The sequence below is a fragment of the Lepisma saccharinum genome, chromosome 6 (assembly GCF_977018435.1).
Source record: "Lepisma saccharinum chromosome 6, izLepSacc3.1, whole genome shotgun sequence".
Taxonomy (NCBI): Eukaryota; Metazoa; Arthropoda; class Insecta; order Zygentoma; family Lepismatidae; genus Lepisma; species Lepisma saccharinum.
In genome coordinates, this window is record NC_139234.1 from 47313479 (window position 1) to 47335245 (window position 21767).

General features: G+C 40.3%; 1 pseudogene across 1 annotated transcript in view; it reads left to right on the forward strand.

The window, feature by feature from the left end:
• The first annotated feature begins 17009 nt into the window (after nt 1-17009).
• Nucleotides 17010-21767, forward strand: part of LOC145988731 (toll-like receptor Tollo pseudogene) — a 65008-nt pseudogene continuing 60250 nt past the window's right edge. The window contains exon 1 of the transcript XR_014441778.1: nt 17010-21699. The product of XR_014441778.1 is annotated as a toll-like receptor Tollo pseudogene (transcript). The remainder of the gene's footprint in view (nt 21700-21767) is intronic.

Genomic DNA, 21767 nt, shown 5'->3' on the forward strand with positions numbered 1-21767 from the left:
CTATAGGGGAGGCAAATATATCCGAAACTAAGAAGACATTTTGAATGGACATGTAGAATGTAGGAGGCAGGGTTGGCGCTGAAGAGGAAGAAGACAGGGAATTCTCCCTCCCCTTTCCTAACCTGTACATCTCTAATGTAATTCTCAAAAAAGCCAAGAATCTTGTCCTTCTACATTTTATGTCGCTTTTGTTATTGTTAATGAAGAATTCAAACTAATAATTTCTTTAAATCTCAAGTTAGCAAGTCAGCCAAAATTATGTTTTTATACTAAATTTTACATTAATTGAAGATTTGCAAAGAAACAGTAGACCTTTTCATGATCTTTCCACTCCAAAAACAAATGTTTTGTAAGAGTCACATCAAGTTTATGATTGGAAGTAGTGAAGTTCTAGGAACCACACACACACACACACACACACATATATGTAAGCAACAACAATAGTAGGCTATTGTAATTTGGAGAGGATGTGATTTGTGAGCGGAACAAGCATGGGAATTTAACGAAGTTCCTTTGCGAATCATCAATTATGTGTGTGTGTGTACACATATTTCCTATCTGCACCGTTGACTCACAAAGTACTACATGTGAGGTAAAACTATCGAAATGTAAAAAGAGGAAGCGCTACCACCCTCCCCGCCTTTTCTACATTTTATTCAAATCAAACACGAGGCACGTATCTAGATATATATTTCGGAGGGGCGTCCTAACGTAATGTCTCAAAATAATAATATTAATAATGTTAAATTAAAATAAGTATAATTATATTAAATTAATTAATATATTTTTAATACATGAATAGGTAAAGGCGGTATAACAACAGTGATACAGTATAACATCACGTATTCATTATCTAGCTTACGTGTATTTAAGGTCGGCAAAATTTGTAAATAAATAGAAACTGGCCTGGCAAGGAAATTAATGTCAAATAGATAAAGAATATAATATTTATTGAGTATGAAAAAATGATGTTAGATCCAGTTGACGAAAGTAAAATTCCTGGTAATATTTTGCATGTTATTATAAGTAGTAATAATTCTTGCATAAATCTTCTTTGGTACTGTCATTCAAAGTCGTATTGCTTTCCAATATTTTTGCGGAAATAAATAAATTGCGATTAAACAATAACCTTATTTTCATTACTTAATTGAAGTTATTTTATGATCTCATTATTTTCATTATTTAATTTTTGTACTTGGTAAGTCTTTCGGGGGGAGGTTGGGACACCTGGACCCCCTAAATAAGTCCTTCGCGGTAGGGGTCGAGATAAAGTTACTGTGTCACTGGTTCCAATTCACGGTAAATATATGCTCTGCTTCTCTACACTCAAACATACACAAACTCATGGCCTTCCTGCTTTCTTGCCTGGAAAAGAGGCAATAAATCAAGCTGTGACAGCTACGGGACCTTCTGACGAGGGGACGGAACCCAGCTGTGCAGAGGATTCAAACACCCGCGCGAAGTAGCCCTCACCGTCAGCCTGAGGCAATTCGAACAGAGACATCTAGTGGCCAAGTGGTGAACTATGCTCGCTGCCGCGGCCGTATCTTTCGCCATTGATAATACATGACATTTTTAAACAATCATTTTGGGCTGTGCAAGTGACTTTTGAAAGAAAAGCCCTCCCTAGCTTAGTCATAAAAGGATTGAGCATTACGTTAGTATGCATCATAATGGCCATTTTCGTTGGTGCTACCCACAAATCATATAACCATTCTGTGCTTATTTACGTATTTCCTTATGGGAAATTAAAAAAAAATAATGGAATTTGTGCACATTTATCGAACTGAAATTGCATAAATGTGTTATGTACTCAAAGTTTCATAAAGTAAGTTCACATCTACTGCCTGTTTTCCGGCAAATTTTTGTCCTAAAACGTTATATTCAACAAAATGCCAAAAAGCCCATGTTAAATTTAAGCGCTTTCCACGGCGACCTTCGCCAAACTCCACCTCCCTCTTAACTAGACTTGTGCACGGCACATCCAACTGCTCACATTTACTAAAACTAATAGCTAAGAGCTCTAAACCTGGCCCTCCTAACATAACAATTCCACCTAGTTCTAATAATGCATATGTTAGTAACTATAACTGTTAGCAGCTGGATGTGCCCCGCACCAGACCCTGCATCTCTTCGAGAATTATGTCGAATTCTTTCTTAATCGATAGATTTCTATGATTTATGTAATATAAAAGGTGTTTCAGGGTGTGGTATGTAACAGAAAAATTTGATGCCAAAGAACGCCCGCATAAATAAAAGAAACATTTCTAACCTAACAATGTAAAATTATAAACATCAATACATCTAATACTCCTAACAATAGTTTCACTTCTATAATTTAGTTTTTTCTGCTTTTAGTCCTTTTTATTTGATTTACTTTATTTTATAATACATTCCAGTGTAAAATAATTAGTATTTACTTTAAATATATTGACTATTGTCATTAATATTTTGTGTTTATGAAGCGGCAGGCAATGTTCCGTCTGGTGTTATTTTGGATTGTCGTTGTGGGTGCTATATTCATTTGCGGATTTTCATGCGAGGCTCGAAGGGTGTTTCATGCTCGAGACGAGATCAGGTATATAATTCATTTAGGGGCGTTATTTTAATGCTAAGAGCCAGGGTGCGAAATCACTGCAGATTGGGGGGGGGGGAGGAGCAGACAGACAGACACACATACACGCTATATATATACATATACATACATACGTATATATAATGTCATTAAATATGTGTCAATTATTAAATAATCAAATTATATTATAAAATATACAATATATTAAGTGTATCGACTGTCTTTCATTCAAAATGTAATTGCAAATTGAAGATTTTGATGTACTACTGATGCTATGAACAATGATTTGCGTAAGAGAGGAGGGATAAAAATTAAGAGACATTAAGAAGATAATAGTTTCCTGTATAAAATTCGCATATAGGCCTAAGTGCTATTACGTGTTTTATTAATATATTCATATACTTCGTGGTTGCTAACGAAAGGCGATGAGAAATGGAGAAGAAATAAGTTGGTCTAATTTCTATGTTCTGGGGATTGCTGGATTCAGTGTCCTAAGATATGAGGCTCTTTGTTGTCCGTTCTTTTTGTGTTATCGATATTATTCCAGTCAAGTATATTCGAATCCAAAACTAATTGTTTATGTTCGTTGTTAAAACAAAAAATCTCTCCCCGGAAGAGTTTGGTGAGGGGGAAATTTCAGGACAAGATCGTTGGTGGGGGGGAATTCCCCTCCGTTCCCCCCGGGATTTCACACCCTTCTAAGAGCCCTAAACATGATCAGCTTAACCTGACAACAAAAGCACATAGTAATGAAATACCCCTTTTCACCCATGAAAGTGAAGCAAATGGTAGCAGCAGTCCGTATCTAAGACGACAGTAAACGAATGGCTGCTTCCAAACAATGAATCATATGGAAGTACACGAAAGAGAAAGATCGTTCTTAAAAATATTGTAAATAATCAGCAGGAAACGGATTTATGTATGAAGCTGAAATCAGTTATATTTTGCATTATCTTTGCGCATCATGAATGTAGACTCGAAATATTCCGTTTTTATTTTCCATAGGTTGTACATGTTTTACCTTTTGGCCCATATTTTACATATTTTAGTTATTTCTACATATTATTTTCATATTTCAGAACATTTCTCAACATATACTACATATTCGGGCACTAACTACATATCCCCGTGTGACCGAAAGAGTTGGGTGAATTTCTTGCGAATAACTGACGAAGTTCGAAGCGACGTTAAACAACGAAAGTTTATGACCTTTTTTGTACCCTCCAATTGCGTTAATTACAAGTTGTCTGTCATCCGAAATAAATATTCCTCCCCCTCCCTCAATTTTACACCTTTACGTTGAAAGAGAGTTTTAAGTCAAGCAACCCATTGCCAACCGCACAGCAGCGCCAGAAGCAACGATTTTGTGGCACACGTACGGTATTCACTTCTGGTTTCTCTTCAAGACAGTCACGACAGCAGCGCCAGAAGCAACGATTTTGTGGCACACGTACGGGATTCTCTTCTGGTTTCTCTTCAAGACAGTCACGACAGCAGCGCCAGAAGCAACGATTTTGTGGCACACGTACGGGATTCGCTCGCTTCTCGTTTCTCTTCAAGACAGTCACGGCAATAGTTACAACACAGACAAAGGTAATTATCTTTGTCCGTGGTTACAATGTCCGAGATTGTATCTTATGTAGTTCGTGTAGTGTCTTGCATTATTAAAGAGGTATTTTTTTTTTTTTTTACAATTTTAAGTCCATATTTTGGTGAAAATAACTATGTATTCTCATATTTAGCACATTTTTACTCATAAATCCGTTTCCTCTGGTAATCACCAAGATTCTGAAGTATTTGTTAACAGATATAATTTGAAATCTAACCATGTAAAAAATCTCTGTGCGCCATGATAAATTCGGAATTAAACAATTGGAACTTGGGCCAGAAAATCACCTTCCATATATCTCTAATGATGCCACTGATACTTCGACCACCGCCCAGAACTATGCTCAAGTAACGTAATAAAGTCACACTTAAATCCACGCCCCTTTATTACAATTTAACTTAAACCATGCTCTTTTAAATTATCGTAATGTAAGAACATCGCTGTATTTCAACTGAATGAATGTTGCGAGTAGAAGCAACAATCAATTTTCTGTAAAATGAAAAGATGAAAATAAAACATGGTCGTGGGTAAAGTCTGCCACAAGTAGCTGTTCATCTTAACCTTTAGCAGTATTCGGAAAGGTACTTTATAACAGTAACTGAATTAGGCCTACATTTACTTTGATCAAAAAGTAACTCGGTTACAGTTCCTCTTTTTGAAATGCAAATCAGTTACAGTTAAGAAAATAAGTTACTTTTACAGTTACTGTATCCCAGACAAGTTTCAATCCTTAGCACATGTTGCACGTATGAACCGCAAACGGATTGTCAAGTGTAACATTTACGCTAATTTTCATTAAATATAATAATGTTTCATATGTTTAATGTGAACATGTAGAGGCAAGAAAATTCAAACTGAACTTACGACAAGCAAAATATTAGCTATGGAGATTAAAATCGTGGTTGTAATTTTTCTTTATTCTTGTTGAAACGTATACAAAAGCAACTGTTTTTTTCGTTACTCTTCACCTGAAGTGAGTTACAGTTTCTCAATTTAAAAAGTTACTTCCAAACGCTGCATATTAGCACGTAAAACTAGGTCACAGGAATGAAAACGAAGCAACGAAGATGGGAAATTCCGCTCAGTGCATAAAACTGCAACGTTCATTTGCCTTCTGTTAACAGGAGTAGAGCGAATTGCACGAATCAACGAAACGCACAGATTTCAGTACACAAATTTTCACGACCTTGTATTACAACACAACAGAACTCACATTGTTCGCAGCAGACAGGCAGCAGCTCAGAAGTGATAAGAGAATCGTGCTCACAGCACAGGCTTTGCACTTACCTTTTGCTTAGCACCAAGGAATACTTTCTTATCTGCACAACATCTAGACTATAAAATCTCAAATACAACACTTAAATCCACTGTAATACACAAATAAATTACATAAAAATACGAGAGAGCAAGCTCCTAGCTGGTGCAAAGTCAAGAAGCCACAGTGGTGCCAGGTATTCAAACTTTTCAAAACACCAGTTCCACGATACAAAGTTCCCAATCAAATAATTTTCTTTTACTAAAAAAGCAAGAAAGATAGCAGCACAAGCAATGGAAGGAAGCAAAATTGGATGAATATTGCAATATGCAACCTCGAGCGGTTAATCCAAAGCAAATAATATTCGAATTAATTTGAAATACAGCTGAAAAACAAACGCCGGAATATTTTTGTACTTTTTCTTCTTTTCATCATAGGCCAGTGCTGAAGGGTATGATTTGTGAATTTGTATAGAGTCAACGAAGTTAGTAATACGTTGTGTTTTATACAGCGTATATAGATAGATACACTTGTATGTTGAATTGTATCTTCTGCAAATACGCTGTATAAAGAAACAAACCGCCGGAGTACTAATTGAGGCGAGTATACATGATTGATTGATTGATTTGGTGTTTTAAGTCCACTTTATGCACAGTAAGGCTAATCGGGACTGGACCTGCAGTTTAAACTGGGATCCGAACCACTATGTGCCTCCACCGAGTATCGAACCCGGGACCCCTTGATTACAATGCGACGACGATTGTACATGATTATTAAGAGCAGGGAGAACTGATAGAGTTACATCACCTCCCAAAATATTGAGAAAATCAACATTTTCAACTGAAAATCAGTACAGAAAGAACGAAACGATGGGTGTAAATATATGAAGACGTATGAAAACTGATTGATTGATTTGGCTAATTTGAGAAGATGCGGATGAGTGGACGTGATGAAATTGATGGATGGACACTCACAAACCCATGCCCAAGCCGGGATTCGAAACCGGGACTCCTGGCGTCGTAGCACGATGTGCTAACCACTCCGCCACGGGGACCGGCTATATGAAAAGACGTTTTACAAGGAATAGAAGATTATAAAGTGCGTTTGAAGCTAATATACGTATGTATACAGTCTGTGAAATCTAAATGCACGTTAAACAATTTCCACTCTTAAACTAGTTGTCTGTGAACTTTTAAATCCTTTTGGTGTTTCAAACTTGTACAGTGGGATCTATATGTATTTCTCAGCAAATTGTCCATGACTATTTTCGTTGGTTTTTATCTTCATCCTGCGTAATTTTAAGGACTGTATTTTTGCATATACTGGTTCAGAGGTTGTAAGCAGATTGTTTGGTGTTTTGTGTCAGTTCTTGAAGCTCTCATTGCAAAAAACAAAGGGAGTAAACGAATGTAGGACAATTGCGATGAAGCCAAAATCACGGACAATTGCGATGATATTGACGGTGAGGTCATTTTACAAATTAATGGTAGGGCGATTGCAATGGAACTTAATCTAGGTCAGAAAAGGAAGAAGCGTGACATTAAAATCGACGAGAGAGTTGGTAAGTGTATTCGCACATATGAGGAAATGGGTCACTTCAAAAGGTGTCTGTTGGCTCTAGCCCATGTTCAAAAACTTGATTCAACCAAATTCCTAGTCGAAAATATCAATATTTCACATAATTCTCTTGTAAGAGGTATTGTACGGGGTGTTAAGTCACTCTTCAATTTGATAGAAGATTTAAAATGTCATCGCAATAGTCCAACCGTCCTTTCACTTCTGTGTTCATCGCAATTGTCCGGCTACCGAGTAAATGTGGTGATGGACAATTTGCTTGTTAATACTTATGGATCCCATTGTACCCTGGTGAGAAATCCGATTGAAAGAAGGTAACGTACATACAACAACAGATAAACGTATATACAACCACGTTTATCTGTGATGCAACTGACCCCTTTACAGATCGCAAAAGGGTGTGTGTCAAGTAAGCGAGTTACTTGAGCAAAGTAGCTCTTACTTTCAGAACGTTGCTCATTACTTCCAAAGACAGCGTAATTCTTATCACTCATTCTTCTCAGACCTGAATTCAGCGAGTAGCATGACCCGCGTTGCGGCTAGCGTGTTGAAAGTGAGCCATTTCTTTATCTTCGTTACCAACGTTGACAGACTTCACTCGGGGTATTGCGTGAGCTTGTTAAAAACGGCGTTATTTGGACATATCCATCACGCTCGAAAAGACCAACAGACTGTCAGGTGCCCCCGGCTTCAGACATAAGGATACGAAGCACCGGTGTAACTTTGAACAACGGATCGTTTTGATCGATCGAGAAGAAGATATCCGAGGACACTTTACGAAACTAACCCCACTGTGAGAGCTAATTCGAGCAGCTATTATATCTCAGATTATGCTCTTTCTCTCACTCCCCCTCCCCCCGTGTCAAGGCTTCTCGGGTTTCTTTATAGTGGTGGTCAAGAAGATTGTTTGTGTGTAATGCTTGCTACGGCATACTCGTTATCGAGTTTGGAGCTCCACCCACCAGAGGGCAGGCTGGTGGAGGGGGAAGCAGTTAAACGGGATTTCTCCCCGCCTAGCGTTCACAACTTCGCTCCCCCCTCCCTTACAGTTGTCGCTCATGCTTTGCCCTCTCATTCTATCAGTCGCACGCTGTCAGTGTTGCTTACTTTAAAGTTTAAAAAGATCCAAGATAGCAACTTTTTTTCTTTAACACTACTCTCACGACTAATAGACCGATAAGCCATGCACGTTTCGTGTTTACGAAGCTGAAATTTCAAGATTGATATCGTGAATTTGCTTAGCCACTTATTAAAGGGTTGAATAATACTCGGCGTGCAAGAGCCCTATGAGGACCAGAGACTGCTGAGAGGATTTTTCGTTGGTTTACGAGTGGCTAGCGCATTGAGTCCCACTGCTGCAGTTGTCAGGATGGCAGAATGCGTCGAGTGTTCGACTCACAATCGTGAATGTTTGATTTTTCTTTCTGTCTTTCTACTTCGGTTATTTCACGTCGCTTCTCCAACTCGTGTGTTAATCGCGATGAGGAGGATGAGAAATAGCTGAAATGATGGGCTCATACCTTAACCATGAGTCGAACCTGGGACCTCTGGCTGCATTACGCTGACCATGGAGGCCGGTAGGTTGGTTGCTGTCCCTTCCTCAGTTGGTTGCCATATGCACAACAGTCAAACAAGGAGCAGACATTTCAGATGGAAGGAACGTCTTCACTAACCCCTCGTAAATATTACGACAGTACTTTATTTTTCTTGTATCTACAAAACCGTTCGTGATTTTCACAATTGAATATTTCTTTTCTAATTCATACATAGTATTGTTCTTACTTAACACAATCTCGGATATCAACACTTAGTGTCCGAAATATCGCATAAAATATTGATATCAGATAACACTATTTTAAATAATGATTCATGCCCATAAAATATAAAAACACCGAACAACGATTTTTTTTTACAATTGTCATTATTATTTAATACCGAGAATATACTTTTAAGGGTGGTAATATGTTGATGAGCCGATGTTGCTAGTGTATGGTTTTCTGCACGTTCCTGCACATCTTGCATATTTCCATTAAGATATTGTTTTAAGTAATAAACATAATATGAATGCAATTCTTGCAGAAACGTTCACACTGAAATTTTGTCAACTGCTACTTCGTGTTTCAAACTTGTACCCTTGTGTCCAGGGCCGATACCCTTTGTATGCATACAGTTGCTCGGATCCCACTTTAAAACTGTAGGCCCAGTCCCGATTAGCCTGTCTGTCAGGGTGCGAAATGATTTAAACCTCCCTCCCCACAAACATACATATATATTATACGATATACATATTTATAATGTTATTTACAGTAAAAAATAAAAAAACTAGATAAAATTTCTAAATTAAAATTATATTATTATTATTATTATTATTAAATACTAAAAAAAATTGTTACTTTTAAGTATATCAGATATTATAAAGTAGCAAACTACATCCTTTACTGACTGGTTAAAGATGTTAATAAATTATGAAATAGTTGAAGTGGTTTTATTATGTGCTAGTTTTTATTAAGTTTGTGCTTTATGTTAATATAAATCAATTAGACTTCATAGTTATTATTGTTTTGTATTCCTTATTTACTTTTATTGTGCGTATTGATGTAGATTTATTAATGATCTCTTGAGAGCGAAAAAGCATTCAACAATCACAACTACACTAATTTGTATATGTACTCGATATTATTCTTAGAACAGTACATTTGAATTTAAAAGTAATTGTTTATCTTTTGTTTGTTGTAACAGAAACTCTCCCCCCGAAAAGTTTTGGTGGGGGGATTTCTGAGGCCAAGATTGTTAGTGGGGGGAAATCCACCCCCGCGCGTCCCAGGATTTCGCACCCTGACTGTTACTTTTAAAAAGTAACTTTCGATTACTGTTGGGGACCAAGAAAGTAATTTATTCCTCTTTTGCTCTCTTTTCTCTGCTATTCTTTTACTTTTCTCTCATTCTCTTTTTTCTCCCTATCTCTATTTTCTCTCTCATTTCCCTTCTGCTCACTTTGGGGGGGGGGGGGGGGTTGAGGGAGTCCAGTCCTTCCAATCGATATTTCATTGAGTGACAAATTTTCAGTGAATAAAGTCCCATTACCGCTTTATTATCAATCTCTCAAGTCTGGAGTCCGTTGCTATTTCTTCGTAGCAGATTGCAATTGACCTTGTGATGCTAAGTCACCATCGACAATCTAGAGGTCTGGTTCAACCCCCAAAACTGAAATGATAAGTTTGCTTGTGTGTGTGTGTGTGTGTTGGAATCCGCAATTAAACAGTGATTTTTTTAAAAATTTTGTAATAGCAGATCCTGGAATACATAAGATTCAGGAAGTGCATACCACATGAATTTTTAATTCCTGATTTCACCTGCTAATTTTGAAAAACATCTTAGACTTTATCTTCTTATCAAAGTCTTTTTACACTTGTGGACCAAACATAGAGCTGTCAGATCATACCTACTTTCACTGTGACTACAAACTGCATGTCTCTATATTTTATACAAAAGATGATTTCCTGTTTGTTAACACAAGTTTGCATTGTCAGCTACAAATATGTTTAATTTATTCTGAAACATAAAAAGAGATACTGTTCTAGAATCCAAGAATACGGATGAGTCAGAAGTTTCAAGAGGAGCGGGAGTGGGGAGGTGAAGTTCTTCCAGTTTTTTTAAGGTTTCTATGAAGTTAGGGACTGATGAGTGCAGTGATACAAAGTCGATATCTTCTTCGCTCACTGCATGTATATATACAACGCCTAAAACTACACCATTTTTCAAGGTGTAAAGCAACATAAATTATTTATTATTGTAATAGAAACTGAAGAAATATAAATGAAAAACTGCAAAAAACACCACTTTATGAATTGACAGCTTGGCACTGGGTTACTAAAATTTCCAGCATTAAACTTTGCGTCTGTGTATGGATTTAGAGGCAAGATTTAATAGCATAGCTACATCAGTAAACCAATGACGCACTAAGCCAATAATATAGTTCCATCAATTCCATGCAAACACTAGTTTTAAATAATACACTGTTTATGGCTTTTATAATTACATTTATTATATTCATGTTTCATTTTATGGTATCAATTAAGTAATTTTGTATTGGGCATTCAAAACTATTTGCAATTTGTATTAAGAAATTAAAACATTTGTCAGCAAATACGCAATAAATATTTCACAGACTTACATTAGTTGGCATTCTAGCGTTTAAAAAAAAAAGCTGTAGAGAAGAATCGAAACACAGACACTTCGTGTGGTGAGCAAGTATCATAGTGACTGGACCACACCATTCTTCTTAATCTATTGCTGACATGCTCCTATCCATGTGTTGAAACCATATTACACTATCTTATCTTATATTCATAGAAAGTAACCAAACAGAATATTACAATTAAATTGGTGTTTTTCGAAACTACGAAATATCATATTTTCTTGTCAACTCTAAATATTGAAAAGGAGGTACTTTAGAATTCGGTCACAGACAGGATAGCCCATGTCGTGTATGATTCAACAGTATTACCTACAGAAGACTGCGAGCTGAGCATGCGCAGTTCTACGATTCGCAAGCTTCGTAATTTCTGCCTGAGACCACAATTCACGTTAAGTACCAACAAATTAGAAATGAAATAATAGAATTGAAATCAGCTTTGCCTTATGCATGATTCTATTCAAACTTAATATATCCTTCATTAGATGGTTCTATTATATAACGTTTTGGCTTGGTTTGTTTTCTTTCTGTTGCACTTTTTTGTTTGTGTGTAATTCTCACCAGAATCTTACTTTTCACAAGGTCTGTACCGTATGGTCGTACCAAGAAGAGAAAGACCTTAGCCAAGTAAACTTGACAGTCATTTGTTTACTATCGCAGACGAGAATGTCCCCCTTCTCTTGTGTCCCCGTATTGTCATACTTTGAACATACTATCCCTCGCCTCGCTGTCAGGAGAATTCAACTGCGTACGGTGGAAATTCGACGAGAGCGACAGAGAATTTTCTTCAATTGGTAGAGTAGTACAGTAGTCAGCTTACGAGATCCCCAAACGAGGAGAGACGGGGTGGGGGTGTAAAGGGATGAACCGGTCCATTTGCAGATTTTAGGGGTATCAGACATGTGCAGTCACTTTTGGGTTATAATGATCCCTTCAATTGAATCGTTACAAATCCAGAATTGTCCGTGACTGTACAAACAGTGGGGCGGCCAGGCTGGCGGATATCACTTATCGCACCAAACTCAAGCACCTTCTTCGGCAAGCGCCGTATTTCGTCTTTTGACTTCAGGGTAAATAGTTTCCTTGTTAGACAAGCTGTAGTGTATTTATGCTAAAAGGTTTAAACCTAGCAAGACTATGTGCTAACCACTCTTCCACGGGTCCCGGGTTCGAATCCCGGCTCGGGAATGTATGTTTGTCAGTGTCCATTCATCAATTTCATCATATCATCACTCAATCCCATCTTCGCAAATTAGCCAAAGGTGGCACAAGACGTGAAGTAAAATAAAGCAAATCAATCAATCAATCAACTTAACAAGCCTAACATAACCACGAAAGAATTCCGCGCTTATACGCCACAAGATGAAATACAGCGTCTGACCAAGAAGGTGTTTGAGTTCGGTTGAGTCATACCCGTGTGTCGGTGGTACAGAACTTCAGGTAAAACTCAGCAGAGAATGACAGACAGAACTTTGCTATCAGCCAATGCGAAATAAATAGCGAGGTTTTCAAACTGTTCAATCGTGAAAATACGTTAACTTGCCTTTTCACAACAATAAAACATAACAATGTCCACAGTTGTCTGTCTCCCATTTCAAACAAGCACAGGAGGTTTCGAAACTCAGAATCCTTTGTTCCCGCAAGAATGCCTTCAACTCGAATTAACAATGGAGTTGGGAGAGATAATACTCACTGAACGTCCATTGTTTGGGCAATTGTTTCAACAGCACCGCCCTCTGTGTTCAAGACACAACTATTGGATCCAGCAGGCAGAAGTGAAAGAATCATTTTTTTAAAAATATATTTCTATCTGATAACGGATTGTAGTATTTACTCCCAGGGCTATCGTATTTTTTTTTAATGCAAATCGAGTTTTTCTAAAAAAGAACAACCTATAATGACGAGTTGGAGGAGGGGGTGAAGATATAGGGGGTGATAGAAAGGTGGTAAAATGACCAGATCGATACTCTACTTCAATGCCAGTGTTATTCAACCGCCAGGCCGCGGTCAATTTTGCAGGGCCGCGAGAGATTCTGAAGTTTTCCTCTTGCAGCCAGAGCTGGCAACCACCTGGAAAGGTGACCTTTCGTTCGGGGTTCACCAGCGATTAAAGGAAATTCTTTCTCATGAGGAATCAAAGCCGCTGTGAGGGAGCTGTCACCCGTGCAGACTCCAAAATTTGAATGTTAACGGATGAGTCTTTCTTGAAAAGGAACCTGAAGGGTGAAGCGACTTGCAGACCAAGCTGGCAACCCAGATAGATGACAACCGCTCAGGTTTGAGTTCGACTGCGATATCAGGAAATGCTTTCGAGGCAATGGCGTTGAGGGATCAAACGATCTAACATGGGGGGCCCGTTGCTTCCCGCATTGAAATTTGGAAGTTGACGGGCGGACACCAAGGTCAGTTTAGTTAGCGCATAAATTTTCATTAACAAATTTATTGAAATGGAAATATTCTGATTAATTGGAATTTTCTGTGTTCGAAATCAGCATTGCCAAATAAATTTAATGATATTGGCCAGATGAAACTAAAATACATTGGATTGAGTCGTCATCGAATTTGAACCAAATTTTATATTTGACAACAAGCCTATACATAATCGAACTAATGATATCTATGATTATGTCATAATTTATTTATTAATATTACATCTCAAGGCTATACAGTGTGTCCGGCTTAAAAGTAGAGGTCTAAATATGGGCCCCCCTTATAGGTAGTCTCCATTTTTTCAATAAAAAAAGTAATTTCCAAAAAATGGTAAAATAATGTATTTGAAAATTGTGGTCTAAATATGGGCTACTAGTGGCAATATCACAAAATGCAATTCATACCCTTCCTTGCAATTTTAAACAATTTCTCACCTAGGAAAAAAACTTAACGTAGGAAATAATCTACTGTTTTATGAGAAAGAGACTTCTTTTGCCTCAAGACTGCCATCTGTTGTTTTCCTTGCATACGATTTATCTTCTTCCATAGTTGATGAGAGAAGAGAAGAGAAATTTTGTTGTAAATAGGATTCTTGTCAGTTCGTTAGGAACAAATATAGTTAAAAATGTCCTTTCATGAAAGCCTTGAAAATTAATTTTAATGCACTTTAGATTGTCTACGTAGTCCATGTAGATTACGTGTAGACAACGCATGTAGACGTAAACTTATAGTGTACGGCACATCACTGGAAAAGATGCAAGGAAGAAAGGGTTTGTTCGAGTTAAAAATATGACAATACGAGGTCACGCGTGGCGGAGTGGTTACCACAGCACGCTATGACGCAAGGGGTTCCGGAGTTCGAATCCCGACCATGGTTGTGTTCCTTGTTAGTGTCCATCACACCATTACTCAACCTCATCTTCGCGATTAGTCGAAAGTGGTAGAAAAGTGAAGTAAAATAAGCCTAATCAATCAATCAATCAACTTATCGCACGAATTTTCAACCTAAGCGCGCGAATGAAGCGTGGGGGATGCAATCAGCTACTTGCCATGCAATCCTACCCCTGCGTTGCCAAAGTACGCGATGCCATCTTTATTCAGAGACGACATGAAACTAAAATCGGTACACAGAGAAAGCAGAGACGTAAGATTTAATGTTGTTGATTTTTCTGACAACGAAGCAGGGTAGGGGAGTTATTAAAATGGCAACATGGTGGCCTAGCGAAAGGGCAGCGAGAGAAGAAAACAAATTACTATCCAATTTAGTTAGCACGTTTTCTGGGAGGTTTTCTTATCTTGGTCTAGCTGTAAGATTTGCTTTGAAAAGTCCAAGAACTGAGAAACACATTTTCAAACGTCACAATTAGAAAAAAATGTTTAATGTCTAATACTGAGCCATTTTAATTTAAGAATAGTGGCGGACTCAGCATTTCTGCTGTGTTTGAACATCTTCAAATGAAAATTGGTTTTGATAATATCGTTAATACGTATCTAAACATGAGAGGTTCCCATGGTATTAATAATTATTTGCATCACAGTGAGGTTCGATGATGATGTATGATGATTAGGTAATAGAACCAATAACAGAAAGCCTATGTCTTGACCGCAACTCGAACCAGAGACATTTTTATAGAAATAAATGAAAATGGAGTCCCGAAGAGATGAGAAAAGGGAAAAATCACCAGTTGAATTATTGGATTTGTCTCAACTTACAAGTAAAATATTACAATTTTTATGTATTCATGGACAACCCAGAAGATCTTACCCCTCCTTGGCACATGACAAAGGAAATATTATAATTTAATACTTGCACTCTTCTTCTTTCGTACCGTTTCTCTAGACTGTCAGGTTTCTATATATTTTAGGAGCCTTCAGACCGATGCGACACAGTAAAAGTGTCACTTGGAACTAACGTTCAGAAATAAATGCAACCTTTCGTACCGATTGCACGTGTCGCTTGGACCGGTCGTCTTGTCAATATCGTGCATCATGTCGCCTCGGTCGGTTGGTAGCGCATGCGCGGTGAATGATTTTCTGCAGAACGGAGAGAGTCCGTGTCGCTTGTCATTTTGGTGTGAAAGCTCCCCTAAGGTTATTAAAAATAATGAAATTGATAAATTCAATTTTTTACGTTGCTCATCTTCCTCTTGGGGTTAATCGCGACGATGATGATGAATGATGATGAAATTAATTCATGGGAAACGAATATCCACGCCCAGGCAGGGACTAAATCCTGGGTATTTGATGCCAATGTGTACGGCCAAATGGACAAGCCCGGAAGTAGAAGCACGGAAAATAGTTGAAAATGGCGGCAAAATGGGAATAAAGCCCCTATCACACGGAACTGGATTTCTAGTAGGAATGCCCTAGTTGGCGCTGAACTAACTTTCTAGGTAGCAATCATGGCCGCCTGACTGACTGCTTGACTGGTTTGGAGGAATAGGACATGTTTTAATTGCTACTTGCTTTCCTCGACTGGATTCTGTGAAACAGCCAATTCAGAGCAAAGTTTCGCCATGTGAAGATAATCTGTGTGTGTGCAAAGGAGCGCATTTGTCTGGTGTTTCCGAGTGTTACTCCAGCAATGTATAACGTATACAGCATGAAAGCCGCGTTGAGTTACACCATCTATGTTGAGTGCACGGTTTTTACATTTGAAACAACTAAAATATTCTTCCATACGTGTACAGTAAACGTTGTAAAGTATGTATTTAAGCAGCGCCATTGTTTTGTACCTAATAAAGTTTTATACGAAACGTTATTCCTCTCGGTTGAATAGTTATCGGCTTTTAAAAATGTGAAGTGATGCATTGTTTACATCTCACGCGGCCGCCATTACAACTTCCCTCGTATGGGAACAAAAGTCTATCGACAAGTACACTGATAAGTATCGTGTGAGGCGAAAACTAGCAAATTGGTAGTCAGTCCAGCGCCAACTAAGGCATACCTACTGGAAATCCAGTTCCGTGAGATGCGGGCTTTAATGTGTCTGAAATGTAATAAAAATATAACTAACAATTTGACGCATCATCTTCAGCGGTTTCCGAATACACTGCCACTAAATTCGCATGGATATATGATAGCCAGTGCATCACAGAGGTTGGTTACCGGCTTACCGCGATAGTAAACTATTTTCAGTGAAATCAAACTTTCCGCAGTTTCTCACTGAAGTTAGAGTTAACCAGTTGCAGTTGGCAACACTGCTCTCAGAACTCGCGTGCTCCACGCGGGTCTCCCCATCTCAAGAAGAAGCCAGCGACCGCGCGCATACCGACTCAACTCCAACTGACATCTGTCGGCGGCTGATGGAGTTAACGAAAATACGGGAGAGAGCGAGAGAAGTTTTCAGTATAAGGCCCGGACTGGGAGCCGCTTTCGAGTTAGTCGGTCGCTGGCCCGAGTTCGTAACGCGAGTCGCGTGGTGCTGTGGAGCTTCGGTAGAGATGAGGCGTGCAGCGGTGTCGCTTCGGAAAAGTTCGCGAAACTTTTCGCTCTAGTTTTTGCGTCCCGGGAGGGAAATGTTTGCAGAGATGCGGCGGTGAGGATACACACTGCGGGAGTCTGCAAGAAGTTTCTACGCTTTGGCAACTGTAAACAGTGAGGTTGTGTTTGTACCAAACAAACATCTAATTGCGTGTGATAATGTCCCTCCCTACATTTACCTTTGCGAAACGACGAGGCGTTCTTGGTGCTTCTCGGAATATACAAGTGCGACGCTGGTGCTGGTTGTGTGGTGCTGATGTTGGTTCCTGGAAATGGTGGTGGTGGGGGCATGTTTTAGTGGTGGTGCTGTTGTCGTCGATCGCCGATTGTCGTAATTTTCGGTACGAGGCGCCGAAAGATTGCGAGTGGAAGTTGATGGACAGTGGCGAATCGGAGCAGAAGGAAGTGTTCTTGACGTGCAACCTGAGAACGATAAGTAGCGATTTTTACACGACTAACTTTTCGCTCTTGCAAATCGAAAGGACCGTTAAGCTACGTCTGGAGTGTAGTGACGTGTTGTTCTTTGAGAGTACGCTCAGCAACCAAAGTTTTACCAAGTTACGTCATCTTAAAGAGCTGGAAATAGAGTTTTGCAAGATTCGTAATGTACCTTCCAGGGTTTTGAACGGTTTGGTTAATCTACGGCGCTTCTCCCTGCGGACGCACAACACCGATTGGTCCGCCATGGCGATGGAATTCGATGCCGACAGCTTTCAAGGCCTTGCCGAGTTACGGGCTCTGGATCTCGGGGAGAACAACATCTGGACCGTGCCCGACGATCTGTTCTGCTCGCTCAAGAACCTCGCGCTTCTAAACTTAACGCGAAATCGCCTGCAGGATGTTCTGGAGTTGGGTTTCGCACTTGCCAAAGATAAGGTTGACGTCATTACGTGTCCTACAGTATTAGAAGAGCTGGACTTGTCGGAGAATGACATCGTTGTGCTACCGGATGACGGTTTCGTCCGTCTCCGATCTTTACAGAAGCTTCACCTTCAAGGGAACGATATTTCTGTAGTCGCCGATCGTGCTCTGTCCGGGTTGATCTCCTTGCAAGTTCTTAACATGTCCAGTAACCGTTTGGTCGCTCTCCCACCGGAACTGTTCCAGAGTTCGAGGGAACTCCGGGAGATTTATCTTCATAATAATTCCATTAGTGTTCTCGCCCCTGGACTTCTTGAAGGTTTGGATAAGTTGCTGGTGCTGGAACTCTCCAACAATGAACTGACAAGCAACTGGGTAAATAGGGACACGTTTTCTGGTCTGGTTCGCCTTGTTGTTCTTAATCTGGCGTACAACTCTCTCACTAAGCTCGATTCTCATATCTTTCACGATCTGTACAGCTTACAAATCTTAAATCTGGAGCACAACAGCATTGAATTCATTGCTGACGATACATTCTCGTACCTCAGTAACCTTCATGGACTTACTCTATCGCATAATAATCTGGTCTCTATAGAACCTTATCACTTCAACGGTCTGTTCGTTCTCAATCAGCTCTTCTTGGACCATAACCTTGTTCATACAATTCACTCTGAGTGCTTTCGCAATTGTTCAAACTTGCAAGATCTGGGTTTGAGCGCCAATGACCTGTCGGAAGTTCCGAAGGCCGTTAGCGAGTTGCACTTCTTGAAGACGCTCGATTTGGGCGAGAATCGCATTACGGAACTGGGGGAAAATTCTTTTCGCGGGCTGGATCAGTTATACGGACTGCGCCTCATAGAGAACCGTGTTCAGAACGTCACAAAAAATGCCTTCGTCGGGTTACCATCGTTAAAAGTTCTGAACTTGGCCAACAACAAGATCCATCACGTCGAGCAGGGGTCGTTTGGGACCAACAAGGACCTCCAGGCGATTCGTTTGGATGCAAATCTCCTGACGGACGTAAACGGCGTGTTCAGCAATCTTCCGAGTTTGGTCTGGCTCAATATTTCCGACAACAAGCTGCAGTGGTTCGACTACGCCCTCTTGCCGAAGAATCTCGAGTGGTTGGACATTCATAAGAATCAGGTGGCCGAGCTCGGAGATTATTTCGAGAGGAGGGGGGAGCTGAGTGTGAAGATGCTGGACGTTAGTTTTAACAGACTCACCGAGATCAGCGACCGTGCCATCCCGGACAGCGTGGAGAACTTATTTCTGAACGACAATTTCATCCGCAAAGTCCATCCGAATACGTTTGTCAGGAAGACGAATATTAGTCGTGTGGTGCTGTATGCGAACGAATTGGAAACATTAGACTTGGGGGCGCTGAGAATCGAACCCCCGCCCGATGGTAAAGAACTCCCCCAGTTCTACATAGGAGGAAACCCGTACTATTGTGACTGCAACATGGAATGGCTTCAGAGGATAAACCAGCTAAGTCATCTGCGTCAACATCCGCAGGTTATGGACCTTGGGACAATAATATGTAGGCTTTCGTACTCGAGAGGAAATACCCATGTTCCATTGTTGGATCTGCAACCATCCCAGTTTCTTTGCCCGTATGAAACGCATTGTTTCGCTCTGTGTCATTGTTGTGATTTCGACGCGTGTGACTGCGAGATGACGTGTCCGGATAGGTGTAATTGTTATCATGACCACACGTGGACGTCGAACATTGTTGACTGCTCCAACAAAGGCTACCAGACCATACCGCCAAAAATCCCAATGGACGCAACGGAAATTTATTTGGATGGAAATCAGCTCAAGGACCTTGGAAGCCATGTTTTTATCGGTAAAAAGAAGCTGGAGGTGTTGTACTTGAACAATAGCAAAATAGTAACAATCCACAATAGAACTTTTAACGGCGTTAATTCGTTGAAAGTGCTGCACTTGGAAAATAATCACCTGAACGAGCTTAGAGGTTACGAGTTCGATCAGCTGGAACGTCTCCACGAGCTGTACCTGGACAATAACACCCTGAAACACATAAACAACACCACCTTCGTCCCTCTGAAGGCCTTGGAAGTTCTGCACTTGGACGGGAACAAAATCGTGGACTTCGCGCCGTGGCATCTGACATATAATCCATACCTCGCTCAGGTGTCTCTGAAAGGCAACACGTGGACCTGCAACTGCAGCTTCATTATCAACTTCAAGACCTGGCTGCAAGAAAACAAGAACAAGATCTCGGATCCAGAAGAGGTACGCTGTTTCAACAATTTCTCCTCCTGGTCACGCTCGCAGCAGTACGAAACGATTGCTAATATTAGCCTTGCTTGTGACAATGTCATTGCGACCTCGGTGATACAGAACGCTCTCATCAACCACGATTACATGCCTGTTTTAGTAGCGACCGTGGTTGCTTGTGTGGTGATATTCTTGCTGAGTGTCCTCCTGTTCATCTTCCGTAGAGACATGAGGCTGTGGGCACACTCGCACTATGGAGTGCGCATCTTTTCCAAGAACGAGGATGACAGCGACCGTGAGAAGATGTTCGACGCGTACCTGGTCTACAGTATGAAGGATGAAGAGTTCGTGACGCAAGTGATAGCTTCGGAGCTTGAGCACGGAAGTCCTACGTACACCCTTTGCCTTCATTACAGAGACTTACCAACAAGTTCTTACCTAGTTGACAGTATTTTAGGCGCAGTGGATGCGAGTAGAAGAATCGTACTTGTTCTGTCTCTCAGTTTTCTACAGTCCGAGTGGGGGAATCCAGACTTCAGAGCGTCCCTACACTCGTCTCTCAGAAACAAGCAGAGGAAAGTTATCATGCTCCTCACGACGGACCTAGCCTCTGTTAATCTCGACCCAGAGCTTCAGACATTGCTCAAGACGTCAAGCTCAATAGCCTGGGGCGAGAAGAGGTTTTGGGAGAAATTGAGGTACTCAATGCCGGACATTAAAAAGAGTAATTACGAACCCAGCGCACCTTCATTCGCCCAAGTACATCTCAACGGGGTGAAGAGCGATAAGTTGAGGTACTCCATAGCCCCAAACTTTTGGCAGTACTCCGTCATCTCCCCTGGAGCACAGTCAACAACCCCTACCCCCACCCCCACCCAATCAACATACATCTCGGAGGGCTCAAGGCGGACAGACCCCGAAGATGGTTCCAACGGTAGCCAGCACTACGACTACAATAACGCAGACCACAACTACATGTCCATCGACGGACTGCACCAGAACCACCACCACCACAATTACAGTGGTGCTCCTCACAGAGACCTATTGGGAAGTCACGTGTACAGCACAATAGACTCGGTCCCCCTAACGCACAGTAGGTCGTCAACAAGTAGCGAACCCACGGACAGTAGCGGACACAGCAGAGAGAGCTTCTGCGGTAAACCTGTGATAGGGAACGGGAATGTTACAACCACCGAGTTCTGCACCCCTACCCCTTCAGTTGGAAGAACTTACTTCGTATAGCGTCGTCACCAAAAAGACATGATTTTTCCAAGTGCGTAGTTGAGTGTGTCGAATGCGTTCGTGTGCGTGTGAAGTGTACCCAGATTACATTGCTGAAGGACGTCAACCACCAATAATAATAAAAAGTAACTTTGTCGTTGAAATCATTTTCTCGAACCCGGAACCTCTCGATGGAAAAAGGAAGCTGCAACGCGACAGACAAATCTTCACTTCTGGCTTCGTAAAATGAGGTAAGCATTACGTTATTTGTTTTTCAAGTGTATTTACTTATCTTTTTTTTTTTTGTAAGACCAGATGA